Below are 22,535 nucleotides of genomic sequence, written 5' to 3' on the forward strand. Positions count from 1 at the left end.
ACTGTAATTCCAAAAAAAGATTAAGATCCATTGAAGGTGTCTTCATATAGACCTATTTCTTTATTGAATGTTGATTATAAAATAATAGCAAAAATCTTAACAAATCGACTGGCTAAGTATTTACCTAAAGTGATACATGTAGACCAAACATGTTTTTATAAAAATAGACATGCTTCAGATAATATTCTTCAATTGATTAGTTTGGTCAATGCATATTGACAGCAGCACTTGATGCGGAAAAAGCTTTTGATAGGGTCGAATGGGATTTTTATTTAAAGTTCTGGAGAAGTTTAAATTTGGCCCTTTTTTATTGGTTGGGTTAAAGCTTTATATACGAACCCAACTGCTAGGGTGGTGACAAATGGTCAAGTCTCATCATCGTTTAAATTGACACGTTCAACCTGACAAGGTTGTCCATTGTCACCAGCCCTGTTTGCATTGGCTATTGAACCATTAGCTCAATTAATAAGGCAGAATGAACAGATAAGAGGGATGAGAGTTATGGATGAAGAGTATAAGATTAATTTATTTGCATATGATGTTTTGATATATTTAACAAACCCAAAACAATTATTGCCACATTTATGGGAATGTTTATTACAGTATGGAATATTGTCTGGATATAAAGTTAACTGGGATAAAAGTGAAATTTTACCAGTTGACAAAGGAGATTATTCAGAGTATAAAATATTATAAAATTGAAATGGTCGGACAAAATTAAATATTTAGGAATAATTGTAAACACTGAGTATCAATCTTTATATAAGTTAAATTATGTCCCATTATTGAAAAAGATCAAAGCAAATTTAATTAAGTGGAAAGACCTTCCGTTAACTTTAAATGGTCATGTTAATTGGATTAAGATGAACATTTTTCCTCGTATTCAATATTTGTTTCAATCAATACTGTGTTTTCTTACAAAAGGCTTTTTTCAGGATTTAAATAAAATTACTAGATAACTTTTATGGAAAGGTAAATTACCATGGGTAGCATTAAGTAAACTTACTTGGAAGTATGTGTTAGGTGGATTACAATTACCTCATTTTCAGAATTACTGTGAAGCAGCCCAGTTGAAATTTATTAGTGGTTTGATGGATTTGGACCAGCTTCCAAGTTGGGCTAAAATTGAGATGGCATGTATTCCTGAAGTTGCGGTTCATCAATTTATATTTCGATGGAATGTAAATTTGTTGCGGGAGTATAATATGCCGATATTAAAACATTTATTGAATTATGGACAAAAAAAATTATAGGATCAAAAGGTAAATTGTCAATTTTAACTCCATTATATAATAATCAGCTTATTTATTTTTCAATACTTAATAGTCATTTAAAGAGTTGGGATTCTAAGGGTATAAAAACATTACAGGATTGTTTTGTAGAAAGACAGTTTCTTTTAATCAATTGAAAGAGCGTTTTGACATTGCTGAAAAATATTTATTTGTTTATTATCAACTTCAATCTTTGGTGAAAAATATGTATGGTAGAGAGATGATATTACCTGTATTGATGGAATTCGAGTCTTTGATTTCTTCTATACCAAAAAGGGGTTATATTTCTGTTATGTATGAAGTATTACAAGATAACATGGATAAGCCGGAATGGGAGAAATCTGAGCTTAAATGGGAAAATGATTTAACTTTTGTTTTTCCTGAAGATTATTGGGCCAATATGTGTTATCACAGTGTTACTAAATTGATCAATGTGCATTATGGAATGGTTAATTATAATTTTTCACATCAGTTATACTTAACTTCAGAGAAATTGAAAAAATATGATTTTAGTAATTCGGATTCGGGTTTTAGATGTTGTGTATGTCCTGAAACCCTCTGGGATCAGTTGAAGACTACCATACTGCAATCCACTGAAGAGGTACTGGGCTTCTCCTCCAGGAAAAACAAGGACTGGTTTGACGAAAACAGCCAGGAAATCCAGGAGATGCTGGCAAAGAAGCGAGCTGCCCACCAGGCTCACCTTACAAAGCCGTCCTGTCCAGAGAAGAAACAAGCCTTCCGTCGCGCATGCAGCCATCTTCAGCGCAAACTCCGGGAGATCCAAAATGAGTGGTGGACTAGCCTCGCCAAACGAACACAGCTCAGCGCGGACATTGGCGACTTCAGGGGTTTCTACGAGGCTCTAAAGGCTGTGTACGGCCCCTCACCCCAAGTCCAAAGCCCGCTGCGCAGCTCAGACGGCAAAGTCCTCCTCAGCGACAAGATCTCCATCCTCAACCGATGGTCAGAACACTTCCAATCTCTTTTCAGTACCAACCGCTCAGTCCAAGATTCCGCCCTGCTCCAGCTCCCTCAACAGCCCCTAAGGCTAGAGCTGGATGAGGTTCCCACCCTGGATGAGACATATAAGGCAATCGAACAACTGAAAAGTGGCAAAGCAGCAGGTATGGATGGAATCCCCCCAGAAGTCTGGAAGGCTGGCGGCAAAACTCTGCATGCCAAACTGCATGAGTTTTTCAAGCTTTGTTGGGACCAAGGTAAACTGCCTCAGGATCTTCGTGATGCCACCATCATCACCCTGTACAAAAACAAAGGCGAGAAATCAGACTGCTCAAACTACAGGGGAATCACGTTGCTCTCCATTGCAGGCAAAATCTTCGCTAGGATTCTACTAAATAGAATAATACCTAGTGTCGCTGAGAATATTCTCCCAGAATCACAGTGCGGCTTTCGCGCAAACAGAGGAACCACTGACATGGTCTTTGCCCTCAGACAGCTCCAAGAAAAGTGCAGAGAACAAAACAAAGGACTCTACATCACCTTTGTTGACCTCACCAAAGCCTTCGACACCGTGAGCAGGAAAGGGCTTTGGCAAATACTAGAGCGCATCGGATGTCCCCCAAAGTTCCTCAACATGATTATCCAACTGCACGAAAACCAACAAGGTCGGGTCAGATACAGCAATGAGCTCTCTGAACCCTTCTCCATTAACAATGGCGTGAAGCAAGGCTGTGTTCTCGCACCAACCCTCTTTTCAATCTTCTTCAGCATGATGCTGAACCAAGCCATGAAAGACCCCAACAATGAAGACGCTGTTTACATCCGGTACCGCACGGATGGCAGTCTCTTCAATCTGAGGCGCCTGCAAGCTCACACCAAGACACAAGAGAAACTTGTCCGTGAACTACTCTTTGCAGATGATGCCGCTTTAGTTGCCCATTCAGAGCCAGCTCTTCAGCGCTTGACGTCCTGCTTTGCGGAAACTGCCAAAATGTTTGGCCTGGAAGTCAGCCTGAAGAAAACTGAGGTCCTCCATCAGCCAGCTCCCCACCATGACTACCAGCCCCCCCACATCTCCATCGGGCACACAAAACTCAAAACGGTCAACCAGTTTACCTATCTCGGCTGCACCATTTCATCAGATGCAAGGATCGACAATGAGATAGACAACAGACTCGCCAAGGCAAATAGCGCCTTTGGAAGACTACACAAAAGAGTCTGGAAAAACAACCAACTGAAAAACCTCACAAAGATAAGCGTATACAGAGCCGTTGTCATACCCACACTCCTGTTCGGCTCCGAATCATGGGTCCTCTACCGGCACCACCTACGGCTCCTAGAACGCTTCCACCAGCGTTGTCTCCGCTCCATCCTCAACATCCATTGGAGCGCTCACACCCCTAACGTCGAGGTACTCGAGATGGCAGAGGTCGACAGCATCGAGTCCACGCTGCTGAAGATCCAGCTGCGCTGGATGGGTCACGTCTCCAGAATGGAGGACCATCGCCTTCCCAAGATCGTATTATATGGCGAGCTCTCCACTGGCCACCGTGACAGAGGTGCACCAAAGAAAAGGTACAAGGACTGCCTAAAGAAATCTCTTGGTGCCTGCCACATTGACCACCGCCAGTGGGCTGATAACGCCTCAAACCGTGCATCTTGGCGCCTCACAGTTTGGCGGGCAGGAGCCTCCTTTGAAGAAGACCGCAGAGCCTACCTCACTGACAAAAGGCAAAGGAGGAAAAACCCAACACCCAACCCCAACCAACCAATTTTCTCTTGCAACCGCTGCAATCGTGTCTGCCTGTCCCGCATCGGACTGGTCAGCCACAAACGAGCCTGCAGCTGACGTGGACTTTTTACCCCCTCCATAAATCTTCGTCCGCAAAGCCAAGCCAAAGAAAAAAAGAATGTGTTTCTACATGCTGTTTGGTCCTGTGTGTATGTATAACCATTTTGGGAAGAAATTAAGTTAATTTTGGAAAAATTGTATAATTTTAAGTTACCATTAAATCCATCCATCTTTTTAATGGGTTATATGATTCCTTTAAGGGATTAGGGTTGGATAAATTTCAAATTGCATTTGTATATTTAGCATTGTCCATAGGTCAAAAATGTGTAGCAAGTACATGGAAAGATAATACAATGATTAATATAATGCGATGGCATAATGAATTGAAAGCTTGTATCGTTATGGAAAAAATTACATATGTTTTGCATGATAATTATTCTTTTTTTGTTAATAAGTGGTTACCATATTTGGAATATATGCATTTAGATGTATTTTGATTTATTATATTTTTAGCTTCTATTTATATATTTTTGGCTCTCCTTAAGAGAGCTGGCTGATGGGGTGGGAGGGTGCGTGAAGATTTAATTTTAATTTTTCCTTTATTTAATTAATTTTTTTATTAGTTTTTTATATATTCTTATATAAAAATGTTTTTATTGACTATATTGCATTATTACTAATGATTTTTCAAATAAATAAAGATTTTAAAAAAAAGCCTGTTGACATTTTTCCATAAAGGGCTCAAGGGTTCAGTTATGTAAATTTACCTCTGCTATATAAAGGACCTGCTAAGTTTCTCCAGCATTGTATTTTTTACTTCAACCATGATGTCTACAGATTTTCGTGTTTAACTTCATATTAATATAGAAAGTGTTTTGTATACATGAAAAACTATGAAAGCAACCTACTGTAAAAGAGGTGGGAGTTTGGAAAATTATTCATTTAAAGATCAGGATCTGGGGGGTCTCCAGGTGGCGCTCATGGAGTGAACACGTTTTGGTTTTTGCTCCATAAAATATACTATTTTTAACCCGTATCCACCTTTGAACTAACTTCACAGAAGTCAGAAAGATCTTTATTATTTCTCTATTTATACTTGAGTCTGAAAATTTTGAAGAAATGACTGAAGGAAAAGCTACACGAGCTAAAACCCGGGCAGAAGAAGGTGACGGCCGAGAGAAGAAACAACCAGACATTAAACTAAGTGAGATGACCTTCATTGACTTTTTAAAATTTTTTCGTGATAAATTCAAAGATGTTTGTCGCAAAAAAAAAGATCAGGATCTGGGACAGGTATTCTAGATTTTATTAGTACATAAAAACTACAGATTTTGAAAATATGAAAAAGAGAAAATACTGGAAAAACTTGTAAGGTTAGGCAGTATTTGTGGAAAGAAAAACAGAGCTGACATTTCCGATTGAAGAAGACCCTTAATTTTTGTCAGAACCTCCATTGTCCTGCTTGGTATAATGGAATGAACAACTTCCATGAGGTAGGGAGAGAGGAACTATAATGAATTTAGCTGTGAGGAATCGATGGGTTTATTATGAATACAGTACTGATAGCAAAAATATTTTTGATGATGAAGATTACTCAATCAAAACTTCAGCTGCCACTTTCTACTCCAGCCACCACCATCTCTTGGGAGGAATAAAGCATAACAAAAATAAACCAATTATACCTTAGAGGCTAGTGGATAAACTGTCCTCACTGGGATTCAACACCCCTCTATGTAACTGGATCCTAGATTCCTTCACTATTAGTCCACAGTCAGTCCGGATTGGCACTGAGCACTGCTGCACCTCAGGGCCGTGTGCTCAGCCTGATACTGTTTACACTGCTAACTCATGCTGAACTTCCAGATTCTGTTCAAACAGAATAATTGTGTTTGCAGATGATACAACAGTAGTTAGATTCATTGGCAACAATGATGTGTGGGCTTACAGAGAGGAGATTGGGAGGCTCATCAAATGAGTGAGAACAGCAATCTGGGTCTCAACTTGGACAAGACAAAGGAGATGACTGTAGACTTCAGGAAGATGAAGGTTGACCACTCTCTTCTACACTTTTATGGCTCCATTGTGGATTTAATAGAGAGTACAAGTTCCTTGGTGTGCAATGGATGACCTATCCTGGACCCAACTCCTCATTAATCAGGAAGGCACATCAGTGACTACACTTCATAAGGAGGTTGAGGACAGCAAGGCTACAGGCTCCCATCTTGACATTTTACAGGAGCACAGCTGAGAGTGTTGTATTTGGCTGAATGATTGTGTGGAATGGTTTCTGCAAAGCATCAAACTGCAAGGATCATCAAAACAGCCAAGAAAATCTCATTTTCTTCCATTGACGATATTCACCAGGAGCAGGTAATTAAAAACATAGGAGCATGAAAATTCTCCCATTCTGTCCTGCCATTCAATAATGAGCTGATCCATTTTCCCACTCAGCCCAACTGCCTGGTCTTCTCCCCATAACATTTGATGCCCTGGCTAATCAAGAATTTATCCCTTAAGGAAACCATGCTGGCTTTGATCTATTTTATTATGTGCTTTTCTCTTTCCATCCATCTCACAGCATTTTTGAACAACTACCATAGGGAAGAAAGTACAGGAGCGTCAAAATGAAAACAGCCAGGCTGGGAAATAGCTTCTTTCTGCAGACTGTAAGATCTGTAACCAAGAAAATTATTCTAAAATATTTATATTTATTTTATATTACATCTCTATGTACATATGTGATTATTATGTGCTGTGTATTGTCACCTACAACTCCTAGAACGCTTCCACCAGCATTGTCTCCGCTCCATCCTCAACATCCATTGGAGCGCTTTCATCCCTAACGTCGAAGTACTCGAGATGGCAGAGGTCGACAGCATCGAGTCCACGCTGCTGAAGATCCAGCTGCGCTGGGTGGGTCACGTCTCCAGAATGGAGGACCATCGCCTTCCCAAGATTGTGTTATATGGCGAGCTCTCCACTGGCCACCGTGACAGAAGTGCACCAAAGAAAAGGTACAAGGACTGCCTAAAGAAATCTCTTGGTGCCTGCCCCATTGACCACCGCCAGTGGGCTGATATCGCCTCAAACCGTGCATCTTGGCGCCTCACAGTTTGGCGGGCAGCAACCTCCTTTGAAGAAGAGCGCAGAGCCCACCTCACTGACAAAAGGCAAAGGAGGAAAAACCCAACACCCAACCCCAACCAACCAATTTTCCCCTGCAGCCGCTGCAACCGTGTCTGCCTGTCCCGCATCGGACTTGTCAGCCACAAACGAGCCTGCAGCTGACGTGGACTTCTACCCCCTCCATAAATCTTCGTCCGCGAAGCCAAGCCAAAGAAAGAAGAAGAAAAATCTCTTCCAAAACAGTCTAATTTTTCCATACCTCACATTCATAACCTTCTATTTTTCTTACATCCATGTGTCTATATAAGAGTTTTATGAATGTCCTATTGTACCAGCCTCCACCTCTGATGAGCTATGTGGTTACAAATTGATTTGGTCTACATTTCTATCGATAGTCCACAGCACCTCATGGATACACAGTTTTGAGATTATCCCACTTAGAGCACTTACAGTGGCATACAACATGATGAAGGTCATCTTTGGCATGGGACTTCCAAAAGTACCGAGAGGTGATCACTGCTACCAGAGGTAAATAACATTAGCCACAGGTGAAGATGAAATAAAGTAGCTTTATCTCTTAGTCACCATATTTCAGTTTAGTAGCTACATACATCAGGACTCTTTTAGCTGGGTCATCACTGGTGCTAACAAGTGACCCTCAGCCTGAGGACATTCTGTGTTCTTGCTCCTTTCAGAGTTTTGTCCAAACCTATTCACCAATTGAAGGAGGATGACAGGCAGTAATCAGGAATAGGTTTATTTGTCCATATTTGTCCTAATGTTAAAAGACTTCATGGAATTGGGAATTAATGTGGAGGACTTTAATAGTTACTTCTTCCTGCCACAACATCTGGTCAGTCTGTCCTACAAGTGGGACACAACGTATCCAGTGATTGCAAAAGGTGTATTTGGCATAGTGCAAATATGGTTCGGTGAATATGACCACGCAGTTGTACATAATATAGTGTAGGTTCTTATTTGAACATTAGATAAAGCATTACTCAAGTTCAAGTTTACAAAGGCCCATTAAAAATATGTTTCAAGGGGAAATTTTAAAAGGATTTAAGAGTTTTGATTTTATCATAGAGATGCTTATTTGCACATTTAGTTTGTCATCTTTTTAACATTTAAAAGAAACTTTTAACTTCTTTTTGGGATTTGGGAATCAGAAATTAAGATGACACCCTTACAATTATATACATATACCATGTTTCAGAAGTCAGATTGCAGATTCAGAGAGGACAAGTGCTAATTATACAGTTCACAGTAAAGATTTGTCATCTTGAATGGGCATGGGAGAAATGGTACAAATTTTGTTTCTGCAAACCACTCAATTTATTAATGCTTCTAGTATCTTTGTTTTTTTAATCCTGCTCAGCAGCTTTCATGTGCTCGCTGTCATAGCTATGTGACGTGACAGATTTCTCTCTGACCCTTATCTTCCATGAAAATTTGGAGAGCACAGGAAACTGATGACCTAAGTGTTGAAGATAGGAGAGACTGGGTATTGAGGTTATGGAAAATGTCAGAAATAAAACTTCTCACACATGAGTCTCTTTAAAACTGATGACACGACAAGCTTTATTTACAAGTCTGCAGAGTTGGACTCAACTGGCTTCTCACCAGTTAAGCCCCGATACATACAGTGCATTGATTTTTATACCCTTGTTGTTTGCCCTTCCCCTTCTTATTAATACTGTTTTAATTGGTTAGTATTGCAAAAGCATTCTAAGTATAACTGCATTTTTAATTATCACGTTCGTTACGTACGCTGCGAACTCTACATACACTAAATTCTGTTTCTCACCCTTCTTATCAATCTTTTGTCTCCTGCATGTCTCTCACTATGACCATGAAAAGATATGTTTTAAAAAAACATATCCAGCTGAACCTTTTGTCCTTGGCTGCTAGTAAGCTCCCTGTCCGTTCTGGCTTCCCTTTTTATCTTAAGCCATTTTAACCTAAATTCTCTATATATAACAGAAAACATCACTGACCACGAGTTGTTGTGCAATAAACTTTGGATACTAGCACCTGGCTAAGTATGAGGAAAGCCTCAGTGCAGATTTGTTCTGAGCTTTTTATCACTAATGTAAAGCATTAACATAATGTAGTAAAACTCAGGTGGACCTTGATGTAAGGATGCATTCATTGAGTCTGGAGTGAGCTAAGTTCACAAGGATGGGAGGGAAATCAAGGCACCAGATCTTGCATGTAAAAAAAATGGATATTATTATTTCCTGAGGACCCTGCCTGATTGAGGAAGTATATGCACAGGAAAGGTTTTAGAACAGACCTGGGCAATGTACGGCCCCCGGGCCACATCCGGCCTTTTAGCTGTCCCTGACCGGCCCGCGTAAGGTTAATCGGAAATTAGAAAATAAAATTTAAATAAGTTTACCCCATGCGTGGATTAAAACTGCATTGCTTTTATTTTGAAGGTGTCTTTTTTGCGCAAGTTATGTACGTACATAGGCTACGCACATGTACATATGTAGTAGCCTACGTATATAAATTGGTGTGTGCGCACACCTTTACCTTTACTCAGTTTACGAGTTAACAAGTGTTTGTCCACAAAAATATCCACTCATGCTAAAAAAAAATTGATGCAGAATGCAGAGTTTTTAACAAAACATGGACGACTAAGTATTTATTTACTGGAGTCAGAGGTAAAGCCGAGTGTTTAGTTTGTGCAGAGCAGATCGCCGTGTTTAAGGACTACAATTTGAATCACCATTACGAGACTAAACACGCGGAGAAATACAAAAACCTGACTGATGCCGAATGGGCACGGACATCTGAAGCTTTGCTAGTTAAGCTGCAAAAGCAACAAGGCTTTTTTACCAAACTTCATACATCCAGGGATGCAGCAGCCAAGACCAGGTTTGTGATATCCTACAAAATCGCTAAAAACAGTAAGTCATTCTCTGAGGGGGAGTTCATAAAAGAGTGTTTGGAGGACTCTGCAGTGCTAATATACTCCGAGAAAAAAGAAGCATTCGAGAAAGTGCCCCTCTCCAGACGAACTGTTATGAGAAGGATCGAGGACATCGTGGGAAATCTGGAGCTTCAGCTGCAAAATAAAGTGGACGATATTGATTTTTTTTCTCCTTGGCTTTGGGCGAGACTGGCAGGTGTTACAACGGATAGTTGTCCAAATCTAACAGGGGAAAACATTGGACTTTTGAAACGGATGCAAGATAAAGTGACTGAAATCAACCCAGAACTGAAATTGGTATTCTTACATTGATTCATACATCAGAATGTGTTGTGTAAGTCAGTGCTAAAACTTAACTATGTTATTGATGTTGTAACTAAAATAGTTAACTTCATCAGGGCACGAGCATTAAATCACAGACAGTTTGTTGCACACATGGAGGAGCATGAGATTGAACATGGTGACATAGGCTACCACACAAATGTAAGATGGCTCAGCCTGGGCAAAGTGCTGAAAAGAGTTTGTGACCTGAAAGCAGAGATTCAAGAGTTTTGTGAGAAGAAAGGCAAAGACATACCAGAGCTCTCAGATGGGAACTGGATGGCAGATCTTGCATTTGCTGTTGATGTGACTGCACTGATGAATGAACTAAATACCAAACTGCAACGTAGGGGCCTTTTTGTTCATGAATTGTACAGCCTGGTGAAGGCTTTCATGAGAAAGTTGCAGTTTCTTTCAAGCCAACTGGAGAACAACACTCTCACTCACATGCAAGCCCTGAAACAAGTCCCACCATCCACTGATCACCTTCGCAGGTACTCATCCATGTTAGGAGCACTGCACAGTGAGTTTTCAAGATGATTTGAAGACTTCAAAACAGTTGAGGGTAAAATGCACATGATTTCCTCTCCCTATACCTGCAGTGTAGATAATGCACCCAGTGATGTTCAGATGGAACTCATTGACCTGCAATGAGATATGATACTGGCAGAGTACCTTCAATCAGCATCACTGCTGGATTTTTAACTCTTCTCTCAAGGAGGAGAACTTTCTACACATGAGGAGGCATGCTCAGAAGATGCTGGTTCTCTTTGGATCTACCTACATATGTGAACAAACATTCTCTGCGATGAAGTTTAACAAATCCAGGTATAGATCCTCTCTCACTGATGATCATATGTCAGCTGTCCCTCACATATCCACCTCAGACATTCAGCCTGACTTCGATGCACCTGTTCAAGCCCAACAGAGACTAGATTTCTCTCACTGAACAAGAAAAAAGAACTGAAAAACAGCAAATGTGGTGGCTGGACTACAAGCAAAATGGTAACAACAATTTGTATAAAGCTGATTTAATGCTGGTCTTTTAAAAATGGTACATTTCTGATCATGCACATTTTGTTTACAATTGTTTGGGGTAATTTTGATTGAATAAATGATGTTTTTCCTAAGCTTACTTTCCATTGCTTAATCATCACATTTACTCTTACCAGTCGCATCTTGTCAAAGCAATGCAATTTACTGCTTTTATAAAGAGATAGAATTAATATTAAGCATAATTTAGTTCAGCCTATTGGTCCAGCCCTCCACAATATTTTCTGTTTCTCATGTGGCCCCTTGGGAAAACTAATTGCCCATCCCTGTTTTAGAGGGATATGGACCAAACAGGCAAATGCAATGTGTAAATAGGATTGAGGGTAACTACTTCATTTCTGGTTTTGGAGATTCCTAGGTGGCTAATGAGGTCAATGTGGGGACCACAGACTTTTCTGCAGAGTGTGACCAACAGAGTGGGCAGGTAGGTTGTTTGTGCGGTCATATGCACTTCTTTGCCACTCATACAATCTCCATAAGTTCCTGATGCAAGGCTCCAGGTGCTCAATATCACCCCAAATGCTCCTTCTCCACAGTGAGTAGACATTAATTCCCAGGAATCAATGGAGAAGTTACATTTCTTCAGGGAGACACCGAGCACATCCTTGAATCATGTCCTCCATGCCCCTGATAATCTCTCCCATGACAGAGTACAGAATAGAGCAACATACAAAACAATGGAGGAATTTAGTGGGTGAGATAGCATACATGGAAGGCAATAGACAGTGAATATTTCAGGCCATACACCGTTCTTCAGGATCGTATTTGTTGAGTCCTGATGAAGGGTTTTCAGCCCAAAATGTTGACTGCCTATTGCTGTCCATGTTTCCTGCCTTACACAGGGAGTTCCTCCAGCATTTTGTGTGTGGCTCCAGTGTTCCAACACCTGCAGGCTCTCTTATTTAATAGGGGGCAGAATAGTGTCAAGGCATGTGAATGACCTGGTCTCCCTATCACAGTCAACATGTAATAGGCCTCAATGGTGCAGATGTTTGCCTGGGAGAGGAAGCTGAATTTGAAACAATGTTTGAGAAGGGAAAATAAATCAGAGACAGGAGTTTATAAATTATACCTTGGGCAAGAGCAAAAGAGCACCAATGTTATTGGTTAATCATCCAACAGTAAGATACCTCTCTCATAGAAATATCAGTAACCTGTTGAAAATGCACTCTTTTTGAAAATAATTTCAGAAATATTTGATGACCATAGGGAGGATATAAATTTCTATTTCACAAGAACCAGGTAAATGTACAAAACAAATCAAAACCTCTATGAAGTATCATAGAGTTTGTAGGATTTTGTGGAGGCAGTGTTGACGGTATTTTTCAAGTGATTTCAAATACCATGAAGTTCTTGAAATCTACATTTTTTTTTCCAGCAGGATCTATTTTGCTTTGAATCCTTGAACATTCCTCATGTTGTTCTTGCTTCCTAGAAACAAAGCATTATGTCATTGCCAAGCAGGATAATAGTCTATAATTATCAAGATTTGACACAAAAATCTAACCATCACTATGGTAACAGTCTTGCTGACATCATGACATTGCTAAATTGAAACCCCAGCCTGGAAGCAAAGACTTATTTGAATTAAACTGAAAAAAAAAACAGACAGGCGATGATTTATTTTGATGTACATGATGACAGAATATGATTGGATCTCTTGAAGTTTTTTGAAGGTGCACTGATACAATCCTGGGCATAGTTGAAGGGTGGGTAGGAGAGAATGGAAAGAAAGAATATTGAATGAGACAACTTTTTTGACATTTCTTTAATGCTTGTCTTAATATTAAATCATCCGATATTGATTCTGGTTAAATGTCACAGTTGTCTGAAGAACAATATTTGTCATTATAAAAAAGAAATATTACTACGTCAGAGAATGGGTGTAATAGTGGTATCATCACACAAGGAAATATGTATAACTCCAATCTTTGCAAGCCCAAGATATATCAAATGCTGCAGTGATCATAACGGATTGCAATGTAAATGTAAATAATGCACAAGTATCTTGCTTGTAAAGACCTTGTGCTCAGCAGAGATGGTGGAATGCAGACCCTTCTACCTGCCCAGGGAATTCACAGCCATTCTGATTACTGCAGGTTACATTCTGCCTTCAGTGAATGAATGTGAAGTCATGAAGGAGCTTTATGTAAAGCCCAGACATCCCACCCTGATGGTGGCATGACTGTAACTGGTTTCAAAAGCATGCCAACTTCACCACCAGAGGAGAGAATACCCTGGATAGGGTACACACAAATGTCCCTGGTCCGTTCAAGGCTCTCCCTCGCATCACCCCCCCACCCAACCCCCCCCCCACCTTGGACACTCAGATCATATATCAGTCCTGCAAAAGCCAGCATACAGACCACTGGTAAAATGAACGAAGCAGGAAGATCAGGTTATGGTTGATCTGGGTTGCAGGGTGGGGTGGTAGTTGGGGGCACAGCAGTGCTACTGGACTGCTTTGAGACCATGGACTGGAGCTGTTTCAGGGAGATGCTGACCTACAATGGTCATGTAAATATCGAGGAGTATGTGACTCAGTGACTGGCTACATCAGAAAGTGCATTGAGGATATCTCCGAGATCAAATGCTTCACAACCAGGGCTAACCAGTAAACTATGGTTGGACACTCTGCTCAGACCTGCCTTCAGAACAGGCATTAAAATTAACAGGGCTGAAATCTCCTGTACAATACAGAAAGCAAAGCGAAGGTACACACAGAAGATCCATAGATAGCTGTGTGACACTGACCGACACAAGACGCATGTGAAAAGGGATTAAGACAATAACAGATGACAAGACAACCTTGCAAGTTAAAGACAATGACGTATGCCTTCTAAACATACTAAACAGCTCAACGAGAAGAACAGGCTGACGCCGAATAAAGCTCCATGTCCCCCTAATGAATGAACCCATACAAGGCAGCATGACCAGACAGCATACCTAGTTGGGTACTGAAGGACTGCGCAGACCAACTGACAAAGGTCCAAAACGTCTGTAAAGCACCATCAAGACTAGGCTGAGAGAATGATAGGCTTTAATAAACAGAAGAACCTTGCTGACCCATATCCAGGTATAGGAATGGCAGGAAGGGAGAGGAGGCTCGACCTTTATGACCCAAGACCACAAGGGAGGAGTCATAGGGTATGAGTATTCAGTGGGCAGGCCAGCTCCATATATACAATAACCAACAATAACTATATACCATGGAGGAAACATATCACCACATTCACCCCTCTTTTTAGAACAGACCCCCCCCCCACTTAGTCTTTAAATACAATAACAAACAAAAAAAACTGCCAAAGCAACCAAATCTGGCGCACCGGTGACCTCCTCTGTCCACAGGACCTGCAGGGAGCAAGGATAGAGGTAACCTGCTGTTCCACTGGCTGGGTGTCTAGATGAGGGGCCACCAACTGACTGCTTGGAAAGGGTGCTGTCTGTGTTGGGGTGATGTGAAATGCAGGGTGATCAAGGGTGTATGGGATAGTTCTGGGCTGTCCGGCATGAATGAAATGTACCTCTTCAACCACCACTAGTCCCGAACGGCTGAGCCTGGTGAGTGCCATCCCCTGTGGTAATGGTGAAGGCCTCTGAAACTGGAACAATGACTGCGGCCTTTGGTGTAGGCGTTCGTTCGAAGGCCAGTGTCCCAGAGGGGTGATCTACCCACCTGGGGTCATTGTAAGGACAGGTGCACTTGCAACAGGTCGTAGAGTGATATTCTTCAGAGACTCCTTATTCTCTGGAACAGTACATGATTCAGTTTTTTTTTTATTGCGTCTTTTGCATGGAACAAAGAGCCTGACTATTCTGTCAGGGACACGCCTTCACAGCAAGCAGTACAGGCGCAGGACACTGAGTGCAGATTCTAGAATGCCATCTTGAATCAGACCCTGTAAGGGGCGGCCAGCATAACGAATGCTTCTTTTCCAGCCTTTTCCACTAGCACCACCTGCCATCCCTTCAACTCGGTGGGAGTGTACCAGCTCTCTCCGTTTTATGCAACGCCCTCTGCTACCAACCTGTATTTGAAAAAACCCACTCATATTTTGGCAAAGGACTGGAGCTCGTCCCCATACACAGATGGATCCCACTTGTACTCAGTTCCATCCTTGTCAGGGCCAGGTGTCAGAGAAGTTGCTGGTGTCTGTGGGCCTTGAGTTATAGGTACATTGGACCTTTTAAATCCTCTTGCTCCCACCATGCTGTCACCTGTGTGGACCATAGTCGGTGTGGTTTTGTCTGGAGGGAGACCTCCGCCATTCTGCAGTGTGGCTCTGCTTTAGGAGCATCTGGATCAGATGTTGCCCAAACTTTACCAGCAGCACCAGTCATACCTCTCTCAGTTACAGCTGTTACGCCTGCGAAGCCATTTTTGTAATGCTTGACAGTTGTTCGGCCATGTTGATCTGCTCGCCCCTCATCAATAACCTCTTGCCGCTGAGGCTTAGCTCCTGCTGGGGGCCAAGATCTGCTGCTGCCGCCAGGAGGGGTCCGATGTACATTGCTGCCTCCACTGGGGGAGGGGGGGCCTATATCCACTGTCACTGCTGCTGGGAGGGGGACGATGTCCGTTGACGCTGCCGGGGGGGGGGGGGTTGAAATCTGTCATCACCGCCGGGGAGTCCGATATCCATTTCCGCCGCTGCTGCCGACGGGGATGCTGAGGTCCATGAGTTGTTTACCGTGAGGGGTGGTTGAGGGCCTCCGAACGCCATTGTCACACTCCTAAACGGACTCTGGAAGTCGAGGCCCAGGAGGATCAGCACGCAGAACTGGGGCATGACCAGTAAGGAGAAGTTACTATAATGTTCCCTCCCCACCATCAGACACGACACAGTACCCACTCTTTCACTGTCAACGAGATTGAGCCGCTCTTTGGCCAGAATGGGAGTGAGAGTCTGCAGACCGCATCCAGATGGATGAAGTTCTCCGTACTGCCGCTATCAAAGAGACAGTTCATCCTATGTCCATGCACCTCAACCTGCATCATGGAGTGGGCGATCGGATGAGGGATGGCCTGGTTCAGTGCAATTGATGCCAGGATCAGCTCGTCGGCTTCGTCGTCGACAGGGTGGCCCGATGCACAAGATGGCAGCCTCCATGTTGACCACGCAGTCATGACTGCCAAGGTCAAGGAAGAAAGCGAAAGTGACATCAGCAAAGCAGGCTGCAGCTGCGCAGTCCATGTCGAGGATGACAGCGGAAGCAGGTAAGACGGCGCTCCTCTCACCATGCACGCTGTCGGCACTGGAAGTGAGGACTCATCGTTTACACACGCCGCGCTGCTTCATGGTGGGTCTCTGGCCTTACATACCCGCAGATAATGTCCCTTCTTTCCGCAGCCGGAACAGCTAACACCCCTTGTGGGGCAGAGTCGTCATGGGTGTTTCGTCTGCCTGCAGGAGTAGCACTTCTGAAGTTCGATCGCCACCGCCGCTGTGGTCGGGTTGGTCGTCCCCGAGGCTATCTCCCAAGATGGCAGCATTTTTGGCGTGCAAATGGTGGGCCCACTTTTGCTCGCGATCAATTATGCATAGTGCTGAGACGAGTCTAGAGTCCTTACCAGCAGTATGACTTGCTTCAGTGGCAACTGGTCTTCCTCGAGCAGGCGCTGCCTTATGTAGTCGGATCTCAACTCCAACACAAAGGCATCCTGGACCAGGTCTTCAACGCACTGGTCCACTGGTACAGGAGCCGTTGAACTACCCCTACAGACTCTCCCCAGTACAAGCAGGGCACGAATAATTCTTCTGCTGTTTCCTGGATGCCAGGAGGCAACGCGAGTGCATGGCGTTGACCCTTGGTTTGTAGAGGGCCCGAAGCTCAGCCATCGCCTTGTCGTAAGTCACACTGCTCCTGATGGCTTGGAAAGGCCCTCTGGCCGACACTTGCTTGCAGAAATTTGAGCTTCTTTTCATCAGAGCCGACCAGTTTGGCAGCGGCCTCTAGGAAATTGCCGAAGCAGCTGATCCACTGCTCGTACTGTTCAGATGCTCCTGGAGATTGTGGGTCCACTTCTAACCGATAGGGGCGCAGCAGCTTCTCCATTACCAGAGGAATAAATTTCTATTTATTAAATTGAAGTGCACTATCAGTAACCACCAAGTCTAGGCTGAGAGAACGATAGGCTTTAATAAACAGAAGAACCTTGCTGGCCCGGATCCAGGTATAAGAATGGCAGGAAGGGAGAGGTGGATCGACCTTTATGGTCCAAGACCACGGGGGAGGAGTCATAGGGTATGAGTCATCAGTGGGCGGGCCAGCTCCATATACACAGTAACCAACAATAACTATATACAATGGAGGAAACATATCACCACAACGTCACTGTGGCAGTCCATTGCCGCAAAACAGACACCATCATCCCACTACCAGAGGGTGACAGTAACAGGCCTCAAAGACTACTGCCCAATGGCCCTGAACCCCACCATTATGAAATGCTTTGAGCATCTGATGATGGTATGCATCAAAGTACACCTTCCAGAGACACTGGACCCATTTTAATTTACCTATAGACAGAACTGTTCCATTGATGATGCTATAGCCTTGTCCCTACATTACACCCTGACCCACCTGGAGAACGACACCTCATATGCAAGGTTACTGTTCATCGACTTCATCACAGTGTTTAATCTGATCATTCCCCAGAGGCTGGTGGAGAAGGGACTAAACACCCCCTTCTGTAACTGGATTCTGGACTTCTTAACAAAAAGATCACAGTCTGTCCGAGTTGACAGTAGTGGATGGCTGGAAGTGCTATCTGTCTGATGTTTCTCTTGGAATAAGAACAGAATGGAACTCTGTGGTGGTAGCCCGAAGAAAGAGGTTACCATCTGGAAAACCCTGATGGGGCAAATTTCATCAGCGAGACTTTGAGGCAACTCATGGTGGTACCTCAGTTGTGGAAATCCTGGAACAACAAATCTCTCTCTGCAAACCCTACAAGAACCTTCCTGAGCGGTAAACATTTACCTTTCGAGCACCAAAGCCTGGTGAACTTTATACATGTTAAATTCTATACACAGTATAAGAATTGCCTGCATCCAGAAAACTTGGAAGAAGAACTGTGAACTGTGAACCAAAGAAATTTTCTTAAATTTACACACACATTACATACACGTGCGCTTAGAATTAGAAGGGGGTTAATTTGGGTTAGTTAAAAATAGAGATAAGTTAAAGTTTGATTCTGTTTTCATGTTTAAAGTTGATTCAAAATAACTTTCCCTTTAAAAACTACTTGTCTTGGTGAATGTCAATTGCTGCTGGGTTTTGGGGTCCTTTGGGCTTGTAACAATAATTATATATATTATCTCTAAGAATACTTTCCAATAGCTTATCAACCACCGACATCAAGTTTACAGGCCTATAATTGCTAGACTTACTCCTCGAACCCTTTTTAAACAAAGGAGCCACATGTGCGATACGCCAATCCTCCGGCACTATTGCCCCTCTCTAATGACTTTTGAATAAATCACTGTCAGATTCTCTGCTATTTCTTCCCTGACTTCCATCAAGGGCCTCATGAAAATCCCATGGACCTGGAGATTTATCCACCTTTATATGCTTCTAAAGCTCCAATACCCCCTCATTCCTGATCCCTACATTTTCCATAATTACCCCTTTTGCTTCCCTTATCCTGCACAATTCAAAATCCTTCTCCCAGTAAATACCGAAGAAAAAAAACTTGTTCAATATCTCCCCCATCTGATTTGGCTCTACATACAGTTGTCCACCCCGATTCTCTAAGGGTCCAATTTCATCCCTCACTCTCACTTTGCTATTTACATATTTGTAAAAACCCTTCAGATTTATTTTCACCCTGTTTGCTATAGCTAGCTTCTTTTCACTTTCCTAATTTCTCTTAAGATTATTTTTATAATCAATGTATTTTCCAAACATCTCGTTTACACCTTGTTTCTTATAGTTAATGTAGGCCTTCCTTTTTTTATTCGAACCAAATTTCTAATCTCCCTTGAAAACCATGGCTCTCTTGAACTTTTGGCTCTGCCTTTTATCCTAACAGGAACATAAAGATTCTCCACCCTCAAAATCTCATCTTTAAATGACGTCCAATTCTCCTCTACCTCCTTCCCATAAAACAAATCGTCCCAATCCACTCCTCACTAATCTTTTCTCATCTCTTCAAATTTGGCTTTTTCCCACTCAAAAACCTCAATCTTTGGACCAGACCTATCCCTTTCCATAATTATATTGAAACTAATGGCTCTATGATCACTGGATCTGATATGTTCCCCAACACATACCTCTGACACCTGCCCTATCTCATTCCCCAAAAGTAGATCCAACACTGTCCCTTCTCTACTTAGTACCTCAACATATTGCTGCAAAAGACTATCCTGCACGCATTTTACAAATTCTAATCCATTCAGCCTTTTCAAAGAATGTGTTTCCTAATCAATATTAGGAAAATTAAAATCCCCCACTAACACAACCCTGTGCTTATTACAAATATCTGCAATTTCATTACAAATTTGCTGCTGTTTCTCGCTCCTCCTAGTCCACCCCTATAAGTGTAAATTCTCCAATCCCATTTCTCAGTTCCACCCATACCGCCTCTCTTGACGAGCCCTCTAATCTATCCTGCCTAAGCACTGCTGTAATATTTTCCTTGACAAGCAATGCTACACCACCCCCTCTTGCCCCTCCAATTCTATCACACCTAAAACAGCGAAATCCAGGAATATTTAGCAGCCAGTCACATCCTTCCTGCAGCAACATCTCACTAATCACTACCATGTCATACTGCCAAGTATCTATCCACACCTTCAGCTGATCCATCTTTCTTACACTACTCTTAGCATTAAAGTAAATGTACTTCAGAGATTTCACACATCTTTCTCTCTGTTTGTCCTTATCTTTACAGTCAACTCTGTTATTTCTTTCCATCATCTCCCCTCCATTACTGCCCTGATCATTTTCCTTCTCCATCACCTGTCTATCCACCCCCCGACTTTGTCTACAAGCCTTCACTGTTTGGAGTCTAACCCTCTTCTTGCTGTTCTCCTTTATATGGATCCCTTCCCCCAACCAATCTAGTTTAAAGCCTCCTGAGTAGCCCTAGCAAATGCCCCTGGTCCTCTGGGATTCAGATGCAACCCGTCCATTCGGTATAGGTCCCACCTCCTCCAAAAACTTGAATCCCTGCCCCTTGCTCCACCTCTTTAGCCACACATTCATTCTCCACCTTATACTATTCCTGCCCTCACTGTTGCATGGCACCGATAGTAATCCAGAGATTACATCCTTTGCAGTCCTTTTTAGCTCCCTACCTAACTCCCTATACTCATTTTTTTTAGGATCTCTACACCCTTCCACCCTATGTCGTTGGTACCAACATGTACCACGACCTCTGGCTCATTTCCCTCCCACTTTAGGATGTCTTGGTCATGGGAAGCTACATCTTGGACCCTGGCACCAGGGAAGCAAACTACAGAATCCCCTATCTATCCTCCTAAATATTGAATCCCCTATAACTACTGCTCTCCTCTTCCTTTCCCTACCCTTATGAGCTACAGAGGCCGACCTTTTTTGAGAGTTTATGTCACAGGGGTCCTCTCTAGTACCTTACTCTTCCCTTTCCCCCTTCTAACCATAACCCACTTATCCTTCTCCCGTTGCCCTGGTGTGACCACCTGGCTGTAACTCCTGTCTATGACTTCCTCACTCTCTCTGACCAGGGCAAGGTCATCGAGCTGCAGCTCCAGTTCCCTAACACGGTCCCTGAGAAGGTGCAGCTCATCACATTTAGTTCAGACATGGATGTCTGGGAGGCTCCCACATCTGGCATTGAGAACAGCAAACTGCTCTCACACTCATTTCCTCTCATCCCCTCACCTCAAAAATAGAAGAAAAAAAGAGAATAAAGAGACAAATATACAGGCTTACCTTAATCTGGATGAGCTTGACCTCAGCCTCTGCTTGCCGAAGCCTCTCGAGCCAAAGCCTCAATACCCCAGTCCTTTGCTGTGCCACTCACTTGTTTGCAGCTCCTTTACCTTACCCTCTTTTTATTGGTCCTCAACCAATTAACCCAGTTACTCACTCCTCGCCCCTCCTCCTCTGAACGCTGCCGAAATGCCGACTCCTCCGACGCTGACTCCTCGCTCGAATCAACTAGGCCTGAGCCTTGATAAATCACTGAATTTAAGTTCTTACCTTGCCTCCTTGCCTCTCCTCCTCTGAATGCTGCCGAAACTCCGACTCCTCCGACGCCGACTCCTCGCTCAAACCAACTAAGTGGAAAAGTAAATTGTGTGGATGACACAGAACATCTGCAGAGAGATATAGGTAGGTTAATTGAGTGAGTAAAGGCCTGGTAGACAGAGTCAATGTTGGTAAAAGAGAAGTCATCCACTTTGGAAAGAAAAATAAAAGATCGGAATATTATTTTAACGGTGAAAAATTGCAGAGAAACCTCAGAATGCTTGTGCATGAATGGCAAAATGTTAGCTTGCAGGTGTAGCAGATAACCAATAAGGCAAATGAACTGTTGGCCTTCATTGCTAGAGTGCATGCAGTTCTGTTTTCTTACTTGAGAAACAATATACTGACTTTGGAGCCATGCAGAGGAGGTTCAGCAGATTGATTCTGAAAATGAAATGGTAACCTTATGAGGAGAGGAATAGATAAGATAGAAGCAAAGAAGTTGTTTCCACTGGCAAGTGAGACTAGAACAAGGGGAACATAGCCTCAAGATAGAGGAGAGTAGATTTAAGACAGATGAGGAGGAACTGCTTCTCCGGGAGCAGTGAATCTGTGGAATTCTCTGCCTAAGGAACCAGTAGAGGCTGGCTCATTGAATATATTTAAGACACAATTAGATTTTTGAAGAATACAACAGATAAGTATCATGAGGAAGAAGCAGGTATATGAAGCCAAATCCACAGACAGATCAACCATAGATTGAGCAAGCTTCCCTATTCATTTCCTGTGTTCTTATCACCATTCATTTTCCTTTTTTCCTTTGCTTCCATAACCTTCTCCATAGTAAATATTGACAAGAAGCATTCATTGAAGACCTCGTCTATCTCCTCAAGGGGAT

Source organism: Narcine bancroftii, chromosome 1 (genome assembly GCF_036971445.1).
Source record: "Narcine bancroftii isolate sNarBan1 chromosome 1, sNarBan1.hap1, whole genome shotgun sequence".
NCBI lineage: Eukaryota > Metazoa > Chordata > Chondrichthyes > Torpediniformes > Narcinidae > Narcine > Narcine bancroftii.